Below are 12,500 nucleotides of genomic sequence, written 5' to 3'. Positions count from 1 at the left end.
ATTAGAGATGTCGATAAATGCTTTAAAATGTCATATCGGAAATTATCGGTATCGGTTTCAAAAAGTAAAATTTATGACTTTTTAAAACGCCGCCGTGTACACGGACGTACGGAGAAGTACAGAGCGCCAATAAACCTTAAAGGCACTGCCTTTGCGTGCCGGCCCAGTCACATAATATCTACGGCTTTTCACACACACAAGTGAATGCAAAGCATACTTGATCAACAGCCATACAGGTCACACTGAGGGTAGCCGTATAAACAACTTTAACACTGTTACAAATATGCGCCACACTGTGAACCCGCACCAAACAAGAATGACAAACACATTTCGGGAGAACATCCGCACCGTAACACAACATAAACACAACAGAACAAATACCCAGAACCCCTTGCAGCACTAACTCTTCCGGGACGCTACAATATACACCCCCCCTGGTACTCCCTACCAAAACCCCGCCCACCTCAACCTCCTCATGCTCTCTTAGGGAGAGCATGTCGCAAATTCCAAGCTGCTGTTTTGAGGCATGTTAAAAAAAATAATGCACTTTGTGACTTTAATAATAAATATGGCAGTGCCATGTTGGCATTTTTTTTCCATAACTTGAGTTGATTTATTTTGGAAAACCTTGTTACATTGTTTAATGCATCCAGCGGGGCATCACAACAATATTAGGCATAATAATGTGTTAATTCCACGACTGTATATATCGGTATGGGTTGATATCGGAATCGGTAATTAAGAGTTGGACAATATCGGAATTTCGGATATCGGCAAACAAGCCATTATCGGACATCTCTACTAATTATACTATTCACCTTCTGTGTGCCTTATTTATAGTGAAGCTTGTGTCGGAAATGTGTCGACTTTTACCGTGAATATATTAAAAAGCGATCTATCCAGATGTTAAATTCTCATAATGTTGTCATTATGTCTAAATGTCGCCTTAATTGGCGAGTAACACACGGCCAAAAGTACAAAAAAATAACACAATTTTGGCACTTTATGACATTAACGTAACGAAAACGTGTGATTTCTTTCGCAATGTTGTTTTTTGTAGAACATATGGATATCAGAAAACGGTTTGTTAAAAAGTATAATTATTTGTAAAGCTTGTGTCTGAAATGCGTCGCTTTTTACTGTGAATATATTAAAAAGCGATCTATCGAGACTATAAAATTCTCTGTTGTCGTAATGTTGTCATTACGTCTTATTGTCGCCTTGATTGGTGAGTTGCACACGGCCACAAGAGGCCGAAAAAATAATAATAATTTTGTAATACAGTACACACTTGACAGGAAATATTTGATGTAAACACTCAAAAGCACAAAAAAAATAACACAATTTCTGCACTTTACGACATTAAGGTAACGAAAATGTCTAATTTCTTTCGCAATATTATTTTTTCTAGAAGTCTTAGAAATCAGAAAACAGTTTGTTAAAAAGTATCATTTTAGTAAAGGCTGTGACTGAAATAGGTCGATTTTTACTGTGACTATATTAAAAAGCAGTCTAGAAATACGTTAAATTCTCTGTTGTCATTATGTCTTAATGTCGCCTTAATTGGTGAGTAGCTCATGGCGATAAGAGGCCGGAATTTTTTTTTATATATTTTGTAATACGGTACACACTTGACAGGAAATATTTGATGGAAACACTCAAAATTACAAAAAAAAAATTTTTTGGGCACTTTACGACATTAACGTAACGAAAACGTGAAATTTCTTTCGCAATATTATTTTTTCTAGAAGTCTTAGAAATCAGAAAACAGTTTGTTAAAAAGTATCATTTTAGTAAAGGCTGTGACTGAAATAGGTCGATTTTTACTGTGACTATATTAAAAAGCAGTCTAGAAATACGTTAAATTCTCTGTTGTCGTTATGTCTTAATGTCGCCTTAATTGGTGAGTAGCTCATGGCGATAAGAGGCCTGAAAAAAATAAATAATATTTTGTGATACAGTACACACTTGACAGGAAATATTTGATGGAAACACTCAAAATTACAAAAAAAATTTTTTTTTTTGGCACTTTACGACATTAACGTAACGAAAACGTGTAATTTCTTTCGCAATATTGTTTTTCCTAAAACACTTGGAAATCAGAAAAACGGTTTGTTAAAAAGTATCATTTTAGTAAAGCTTTAATTTAAGTAATTTTTTTTTAGTCATACGATCAAGTTAGAAATAGTCCTTTCTGTTTCGAATCAAGCACGTATTTTATTGATCTTAGCGCTGAAACGTGGTTGAGGGGTGAAGTTTACAAAAGTGCTTGCATTTTAGTTAAATGTGTATTTCGGAAAATGTGCCTTAAAACCGTCTTTTGTAAAGCGGTCGATTAAAATAGGCAATTTCTGTCGCTAATACTGTTTTTTGATTAATTACGGGGGGGAAATTGTGCTGTGTAAGGGTACATTTTATGAACTTAGGGCGCTCGGAAATAGGAAAAAGTTGGTTAAAGAAATTGAAGTGTAATTCTTAGTTGTACGATCAGGTAAAATAACTGTTGCTAATCACGCTATTGTCGTCTATAACTTATTTCACTGATCTTATCGCTAAATCGTGGATGATCGGTGAAACTCGTGAACGTTTAATGTGCTTTAACGTGATTTTGTACACGATCAGGTAAAATAATCAATTTCTGTCGCTGTGATCGATGGCGTGTTTTATTGGGTTTTAGTGCTAAATTGTGGCTCTTAAGGGTCAATTCTATGGATTCAAGGCACTCAAAAATGGGGAAAATCTGGATGAAACTTTTGGTTTTACTTCAATCCTTCCTGTCAATAATCACACTATCGTCGTCAATCACACATTTTATTGAACTTAGTGCAAAATCGTGGTGGGGTGAAATTCACAAAAGTGCTTGAATTTTAATTAAATCTGCTTTAAGGGAAAATGTGTTGCATGATTCATAAAATGCGAATCATGTTGTAATGTCTTATGTCATTGATTTTGGGGGATTTAGAGCACTCAAAAATACGAAATTGTTGCATTTTTAGAGACATTTTTTCTCCCTAATTTTTACATACCGAGACAAAAATATGGCAAACTGTTCTTGGGGGCCAAAATGGGACGCTAGTCTGTTTTTTTAATTTTTTTATTGTATTGTTTTTTTTGTGACTTGTCACTTAATCAAATGCTTCAATCAATTTCGTTCATCGTCAGTTTGTTTATTGACTCTTAATTATTTACACTTCGAATAAAACGGCCCAAAGTACAAAATAAAATGTTTGCCGGGGACTCAAATAGTTTTAATGTTTGTTAAAAATGTAAAGCGATGCCAAATATAAATGTAAGCACTAACACCAGTGCCTTAAATGTCCAGAATGCTTCCTGAATGTTGTGAGATGAATGCTCATTTTTTCATATGATGTATTTTATAGAGGGGGAGACATTGTCAATAAACATTTTCAAAAAGCTTTTGATCTGTGCTTGGACTTGTTTTTTTGGTCATGTAAAACCTTGCAGTGCTAAATGGACCCTGAGACGTGTGTTCAGCCCAAGGAGGTTATAAAATGTCATCCACCTGACACGATTACGCAAGGCGACCTTTGCACTCTCCAGCAGTACTGTCCACTCGGCACATTCAACACATTAACAACTTGAATGACACTAAAGTGAGAAGAGCAAAGACCTCCACCAAGGCAAAGCAGCCCTACTTTGGCACCAACTTAAGGTGTATTTTTTATTTTGTTCAAATGTACTATTTTATAATTGTTTTTATTTATTTACTTTGCAAAGCAAAGCGGTGTTTCATTGACAGCAGTTCAATACACAACAATGCACTCTGCTGCCCTCTGCTGGCGGACACAATCATTACTTCAATGGTACCTTGGACTTTATGACAGGGAAAAATATTACTACGTTTTCCGTCCATCCATTTCCTACCGCTTTTTATTTCTGAAAATTACTCCAAACACTTTTACAGTATCTGCAAAAATGCTGGTCAAAGATCCTCTATATGACAGAAGAACTCTCCTGTTTTTATGGACCTACAACAAAAAACTGATATAACTGTTTGTTGTTTTGTTTTTAACACATTTTTGCAAGAAATGTTAGTCAAAGGTCCTCTGATTTAAGTGTTATGCTAACTAAAAAGTTCCTACAGCCAAAGTGCTCGTCAAAGATCCTCTAATGACAGGAGCGCTCTGCTGTTTTTTAAGCAGCTAAATGCAAAAAGTCACAGATCCACTTTGAGCATTCTACTGCAAAAGTGGCAGTCAAATATCCTCAATAATATAACTGGACCACTTATCTGTTTTTAAGAGTATACTGTAAAATGCCAGTCAAAGATCCTTTGATAATGACAGGATCAATGCACTGTTTTTAAGAACCTCTTGAAAAAACGCTAGTCAATGATCCATACGGGGGCTTTGCTCTATTGCCAAAAAAAAACGGTCTTAAAAAGATCTTTATATGACAGTATCACTCATCTGTTTTTAAGGAGCTACTGCAAAAACACTAGTCAAAGATCCTCTATATGACAGGAGTGCTCCGCTGGTTTTTTTTTAAGACTTCTTGCAAAAATGTGAGTTAAAGATCCTCTATACAACAGGTCCACATTTGTTTTTAAGAATGTACTGTAAAAAATAAAAGCTAGTCAAAGATCCTTGATATGACATAGGAGCATTATGTTGGATTTTTAAGACCCAATGCAAAAAAAACTAGCCCAAAATCCAAAAGAATGACAGGATTACTCAGCTGTTTTTAAGGAGCTACTGCAAAAACACTAGTCAAAGATCCTCTAATTGACAGAATCACTCAAATGTTTTTAAAGCGCTACTGCAAAAACACGAGTCAAAGATCCTCTATATGACAGGAGTGCGCCGCTGGTTTTTTGTAAGACTTCTTGCAAAAATGTGAGTTAAAGATCCTCTATATAACAAGTCCACATTTGTTATTGTGACTGTACTGTAAAAAATAAAAGCTGGTCAAAGATCCTTGATATGACATAGGAGCACTATGTTGTATTTTTAGGACCTACTGAAATAAAACTAGTCCAAGATACAACATATGACAGAATTACTCGCAAAAACACTAGTCAAAGATCCTGTATATGACAGGAGTGCTCCGCTGTTTGGTTTTTTTAACTTCTTGCAAAAGTGTGAGTTAAAGATCCTCTATATAACAAGTCCACATTTGTTTTTGCGAATGTACTGTAAAAAATAAAAGTTAGTCAAAGATCCTTGATATGACATAGGAGCACTATGTTGTATTTTTAAGACCTACTGCAAAAAACTAGTCCAAGATCCAATATATGACAGGACTAATCAGCTCTTTTTAAGGCGCTACTGCAAAAACACTAGTCAAAGATCCTCTAATTGACAGAACCACTTTAATGTTTTTGAAGATCTACTGCAAAAACACTGGTCGAAGATCCAACATAAGACAGGATTACTCAGCTGTTTTAAGAAATGACTGCCAAACAAGAGTCAAAGATCCTCTCATTGACAGGAGTGGTCTACTGTTTTTTAAAGACTTCTTGCAAAATGTGAGTTAAAGATCCTCTATATAACAGGTCCACATTTGTTTTTAAGAATGTCCTGTAAAAAATAAAAGCTAGTCAAAGATCCGTGATATGTCATAGGAGCATTACGTTGTATTTTTAAGAGCTACTGCAAAAAAACTAGTCCAAGATCCAACATATGACAGGAGTGCTCTGCTGTTTTTTTGTTTTTTTTAAGACTTCTTGCAAAAATGTGAGTTGAAGATCCTCTATATAACAGGTCCACATTTGTTTTTAAGAATGTACTGTAAAAAATAAAAGCTCGTAGGAGATCCTTGATATGACATAGGAGCACTAGATTGTATTTTTAGGACATATTGCAAAAAAAACTAGTCCAAGATCTAATATATGACAGGATTACTCAGCTGTTTTTAAGGAGCTACTGCCAAACAAGTGTTAAAGATCCTGTAATTGACAGTAGTGGTCCGCTGTTTTTTAAAGACTTCTTGCAAAAGTGTGAGTTAAAGATCCTCTATATAACAGGTCCACATTAGTTTTTAAGAATGTACTGTAAAAAAATACAAGCTGGTCAAAGATCCTTGATATGAAATAGGAGCATTATGTTGTATTTTTAAGACCTACTGCAAAAAAAGTAGTCCAAGATCCAATATATGACAGGATTACTCAGCTGTTTTTAAGGAGCTACTGCTAAACAGGAGTCAAAGATCCTCTAATTGACAGGAGTGGGTCGCTGTATTTTTTAAAGACTTCTTGCAAAAATGTGAGTTAAAGATCCTCAATGTAACGGTCCGCATCTGTTTTTAAGAATGTCCTTTAAAAAATCAAAGCTAGTCAAAGATCCTTGATACGACATCGTAGCACTAAGTTGTATTTTAGCACCTACTGCAAAAATACTAGTCCAAGATCCAATATATGACAGGATTATTCAGCTGTTTTTAAGGAGCTACTGCCAAAACACTAGTCAAAGATCCTCTATATGACGGGAGTGCTTCACTGTTTTTTTTACTTCTTGCAAAAATGTGAGTTAAAGATCATCAATATAACAGGTCCACATTTGTTTTTGCGAATGTCCTGTAAAAAATAAAAGCTAATCAAAGATCCTTGATATGACATAGGAGCGTTATGTTGTATTTTTAAGACCTACTAAAAATAGGTCACATGTGACAGGATTACTCAGCTGTTTTATGGAGCCACTGCCAAACAGGAGTCAAAGATCCTCTAACTGACAGAATCACTCAAATGTTTTTAAAGAGCTACTGCAAAAACACTAGTCAAAGATCCTCTATATGAAAGGACTGCTCCTCTGTTTTTTTTTTAACTTCTTGCAAAAGTGTGAGTTAAAGATCCTCTATATAACAGGTCCACATTAGTTTTTAAGAATGTACTGTAAAAAATAAAAGCTGGTCAAAGATCCTTGATATGACATAGGAGCACTATGTTGTATTTTTAAGACCTACTGCAAAAAAATAGTCCAAGATCCAATATATGACAGGATTAATCCGTTGTTTTTAAGGCACTACTGCAAAACAGGAGTCAAAGATCCTCTAATTGACAGGAGTGGGCCGCTGTTTTTTTAAAGACTTCTTGCAAAAATGTGAGTTAAAGTTCCTCTATATAACAGGTCCACATTAGTTTTTATGAATGTACTGTAAAAAATAAAAGCTAGTCAAAGATCCTTGATATGACATAAGAGCACTATGTTGTATTTTTAAGACCTACTGCAAAAAAACTAGTCCAAGATCCAATATATGACAGGACTAATTAGCTCTTTTTAAGGCGCTACTGCAAAAACACTAGTCAAAGATCCTCTATATGACAGGAGTGCTCAGCTGTTTGGTTTTTTTAACTTCTTGCAAAAGTGTGAGTTAAAGATCCTCTATATAACAAGTCCACATTTGTTTTTGCGAATGTACTGTAAAAAATAAAAGCTAGTCAAAGATCCTTGATATGACATAGGAGCACTATGTTATATTTTTAAGACCTACTGCAAAAAAACTAGTCCAAGATCCAATATATGACAGGACTAATTAGCTCTTTTTAAGGCGCTACTGCAAAAACACTAGTCAAAGATCCTCCATATGACAGCAGTGCTCCGCTGTTTGGTTTTTTTAACTTCTTGCAAAATGTGAGTTAAAGATCCTCTATATAACAAGTCCACATTTGTTTTTGCGAATGTACTGTAAAAAATAAAAGCTAGTCAAAGATCCTTGATATGACATAGGAGCACTATGTTGTATTTTTAAGACCTACTGCAAAAAACTAGTCCAAGAGACAATATATGACAGGATTAATCAGCTGTTTTTAAGGCACTACTTCAAAACACTAATCAAAGATCATTTAACTGACAGAATCACTCAAATGTTTTTAAAGAGCTACTGCAAACACACTAGTCAAAGATCCTCTATATGACAGGAGTGCTCCGCTGTTTTTTTTTTAACTTCTTGCAAAAGTGTGAATTAAAGATTCTCTATATAACAAGTCCACATTTGTTTTTGTGAATGTACTGTAAAAAATAAAAGCTAGTCAAAGATCCTTGATATGACATAGGAGCACTATGTTGTATTTTTAAGACCTACTGCAAAAAACTAGTCCAAAATCCAATATATGACAGGATTAATCAGCTGTTTTTAAGGCGCTACTGCAAAAACAATACTCAAAGATCCTCTATATTTTTTAACTTCTTGCAAAAGTGTGGGTTAAAGATCCTCTATATAAAAAGGCCACATTTATAAAAGCTAGTCAAAGATCCTTGATATGACATGGGAGCATTATGTTGGATTTTTAAGACCTACTGCAAAAAAAAAAAAGTCCAAGATCCAATATATGACAGGATTACTCAGCTGTTTTATGGAGCTACTGCCAAACAGGAGTCAAAGATCCTCTAACTGACAGAATCACTCAAATGTTTTTAAAGAGCTACAGCAAAAACACTAGTCAAAGATCCTCTATATGTGAGGAGTGCTCCGCTGTTGTTGTTTTTTTACTTCTTGCAAAAGTGTGAGTTAAAGATCCTCAATATAACAGGTCCAAATCTGTTTTTAAGAATGTCCTGTAAAACAAAAAAAATCTAGTCAAAAATCCTTCATATGGCGCATTACGCCGAATGAAAAACAACTCGTCAAAGATCATCTACAGATCATCACTCAGCTGTTTTGGGGATTGTGTTGTAAAAAATATTGTTTTCCGTGTTTTGAACTCGCTGACAAAGTTGAACGTCACTTTGACAGGAAGGAAATGCTGCATGTAGATAAAGAAAGTAATGACGTGTGAGTAGTACAGTAGTAGTACATCATAATACCAATATATATATATATATATATATATATATATATATATATATATATATATATATATATAAGTATGTGTATATATATATATATATATATGTATATATATGTATATATATATATATATATATATATAAGTATGTGTATATATATATATACATATATATATATATATACATATATATATATATATATATACATATATATATATACATATATATATATATATATATATATATATATATATATATATACATATATATACATATATATATATATATATATATATATATATATATACACATACTTATATATATATATATATACATATATATGTGTATGTATATATATATATGTATATATATATATATGTGTATATGTGTATATATATATATATATATATATACTGTGTATATATATATATGTATGTGTATATATATATATATATGTATATATATATATATGTGTATATGTGTATATATATATATATATATATACATATATATATATATATATATATATATATATATATATATATATATATATATATATATATATATATATATATATATATATTTATTTATTTTTTTTATATGAATGCATGTAATGAAAACTGTTTATTTCTTGTCAGGGCAGAAACTGGAACTATTAGTCAGCAGCAAAAATCCCCAAGAGATGACAAGTTATTAGTACTGCTGTACTAAAATAAGCTATAGTCAAAGTAGAAAAAGAGGAAGTGAGCGCTCGTCTTCTTCCCTATCTTCGCAGCTAGTGTTTCAAGTTGATGTTTCCTTCTCAAAACACTCCAAAAAAAGTCTCCGTGAAGTTTTCAATTTTCTCCTTTTTCATCCATGGATTTGATGAGAGAATATTTGTGGTTTTGGTTGATTCTTGGCATGGTTTTTGTGTGCGTGCTCTTCGGCCTCATCTTCATCTTCATCAACATGTGCATCTCCAAAACAGGTTGGTCGAAAAGTTGTTTTTTTGTTTCTTTGATCTGCACTTTTCCCCACTGTATCAATTGTGCACTATAATCTTCTCCTGGCGTATAGATGATCTTTGATAGCGTGTTAAAATCCACAATATGAGCCGGTCACATACAACATTTTCGACATGAATCTTTGAGTGAGCCCCTAAAAACAGCAGAGCACTCCTGTCCTATGGAGGGTCTTCGACCTAGGTTTTTGCAGTGGATTCTCAAAAACAGCAGAGCACTCCTGTCCTATGGCAGGTCTTTGACCTAGGTTTTTGCAGCGGGTTCTCAAAAACAGCAGAGCACTCCTGTCCTATAGAGGGTCTTTGACCTTGGTTTTTGCAGTGGATTCTCAAAAACAGCAGACCACTCCTGTCCTATGGAGGGTCTTTGACCTAGGTTTTTGCAGTGCATTCTCAAAAACAGCAGAGCACTCCTGTCTTGTGGAGGGTCTTTGACCTATTTGCAGTGGATTCTCAAAAACCGCAGGGAGCTCCTGTCCTATGGAGGGTCTTTGACCTATGTTTTTTTGCAGGGGGTTCTCAAAAACAGCAGAGCACTCCTGTCCTATGGAGGGTTTTTGACCTATGTTTTTGCAGTGGATTCTCAAAAACCGCAGACCACTCCTATCCTGTGGAGGGTTTTTGACCCATTTGCAGTGGATTCTCAAAAACTGCAGAGCACTCCTTTCCTATGGAGGGTCTTCGACCTATGTTTTGCAGTGGATTCTCAAAAACAGCAGAGCACTCCTGTCCTGTGGAGAGTTTTTGACCTATGTTTTTGCAGTGGATTCTCAAAAACCGCAAGGAGCTCCTGTCATAAGGATCTTTGACCAGCTTTTTGCAGTAGTTCCTAAAAAAACAGCCGACTGCTTCTGTCATGTAGAATATATTTGACTAGTTTATTGCAGGAGAACCTTAAAAATCGCCGATCACTCCAGCTAAATAGAGGACCTTTGACTATATATATATATATATTGTTGCGTCGACCAGCATTCCTCCAATGGAGGATTCAAATTGCTAGTCTCTCCCGGATTCTTTTTATGGCAATAAGCTGATGTTTATATTCAATCAACAGGCAGTAGTTGGTATTTTGTGGTTTATTCTCCAAGCTTAGAGGACAAACGTGAGATCAATCTAGCACACCAGCGTTCCCCCGCCCGGTCTAGCTCTGTCTGAAACACATCACGAAAACATTCTGTTCCTCAATCTCAGATGCCCATTGTGTCCGTTATCTCAAGTCGGCCCGAGAAGGGAAGCAGGGAGGACTCCTCTTCTCTGCCTCCTACTTCAAGGCCGTCCACAGTGCAAGCACTTTGTCATGAGACGATCAAAAAAAGGAAAAGAGTACAAGATGGAACATTAGCTATTTAAAATATGACTATAGTCATATAAAAGAAGTAACTCTTAATTATGGATAAATGTGGATATATGTAGATATCTGCATCCGTCAATATATATATATATATATATATATATATATATATATATATATATATATATATATATATATATATATATATATATATATATATATATATATTATATATATATATATATATATATTATATATATATATATATATATTATATATATATATATATATATATATATATATATATATATATATATATATATATATATATATATATATATATATATATATTATATATATATATATATTGCAATAAATCATTTAAAACAGTATGTAACTCTTGTGGGATAGAATATCTTTGACCAGTGTTTGTGCAGTAGGTCCTTAAAAACAGCCGAATATTTATGTCACAGAGAAGATCTTTGACTATCTCTTTGAATTAGGGCCATAAAAACTTCAGACCGCTTCTTTCTTTACTGCAATTTTTATTTGGATTAAATCACCAAAAACAGCATGTAACTCCTGTAATGATAAATAAATAAATAACTCCTGTAATGTACAATATCTCAGACTCGTTTTTTGTAGCAGTTAAAAAAAACAGCCGACTGCTCCTGCCTTGGCTGCATTTTTTTTCTTTTGCAGTAAATCACGAAAAACAACATGTAACTCCTTTTAAAACTTCTTGACTAGTTTTTTTTTTGTTTTTTTTTTAATCGCAAAGCACTTCTGGTGTATAGAGGAGCTTTAACGATATATTTTGCAATAAATTACTAAAAACAGCACGTAACACCTTTTATACAGAAGCTTTTTTAAATTGTGTTTTTTAAAAACATTTTTTTAAATCGCAAATAACTCCATTTGAATAGAGGATCTTTGACTATATATTTATTATGGAGTAATTCACTTAAATCAGTATGTAACTCTTGTTGTATAGAATATTTTTGACTAATGTTTGCAGTAGATTTTTAGAAACCAGCAGGGCACTCCTGTCCCACAGAGGATCTTTGACTATCTTTTTGCATTAGGTCCTTAAAAACAGCAGACTGCTCCTGCCTTGACTGCATTTGTTGCCGCAAATCACCCAAAAAACAGCATGCAACTCCTGTTATAGAAAGACTATTTTTTGTAGCTGAGACCCAACAAAAACAGCAAAACACTCCTGTTCTAAAAAGGAAATAAATTCCTGATAAAATAAATAAATTCGAACTAAATTAAATTTTTGCGCTAAGGAAACTTCTCCGTGACTTCTTCTGATTGTTAGAGCTTTTGATTTGTCACTAAGTCAACTGTCTGACGCACTACTGCCACAGCTGGTGGAAAGGTGTATTACCACTGCAGTACCCCAGCTGAGAAACAGATGTTTTTTGGCAGTCCACTAGGGGGCGGTCGCCGCCCAACAATG

The 12,500-nt window shown here is 34.0% G+C and overlaps 1 protein-coding gene across 1 annotated transcript in view; it reads left to right on the top strand.

The window, feature by feature from the left end:
* The window catches only part of LOC133651074 (aquaporin-11-like), a 29,860-nt gene that overhangs the window by 10,172 nt on the left and 7,188 nt on the right, over nucleotides 1-12,500 (top strand). The gene's annotated exons all lie outside the window — the stretch shown is intronic.

This window comes from Entelurus aequoreus, linkage group LG05, assembly GCF_033978785.1.
Source record: "Entelurus aequoreus isolate RoL-2023_Sb linkage group LG05, RoL_Eaeq_v1.1, whole genome shotgun sequence".
Lineage (NCBI taxonomy): Eukaryota > Metazoa > Chordata > Actinopteri > Syngnathiformes > Syngnathidae > Entelurus > Entelurus aequoreus.
Note: the sequence above shows the minus strand (reverse complement) of the source record. Positions and strands in the feature narration are given on the sequence as shown.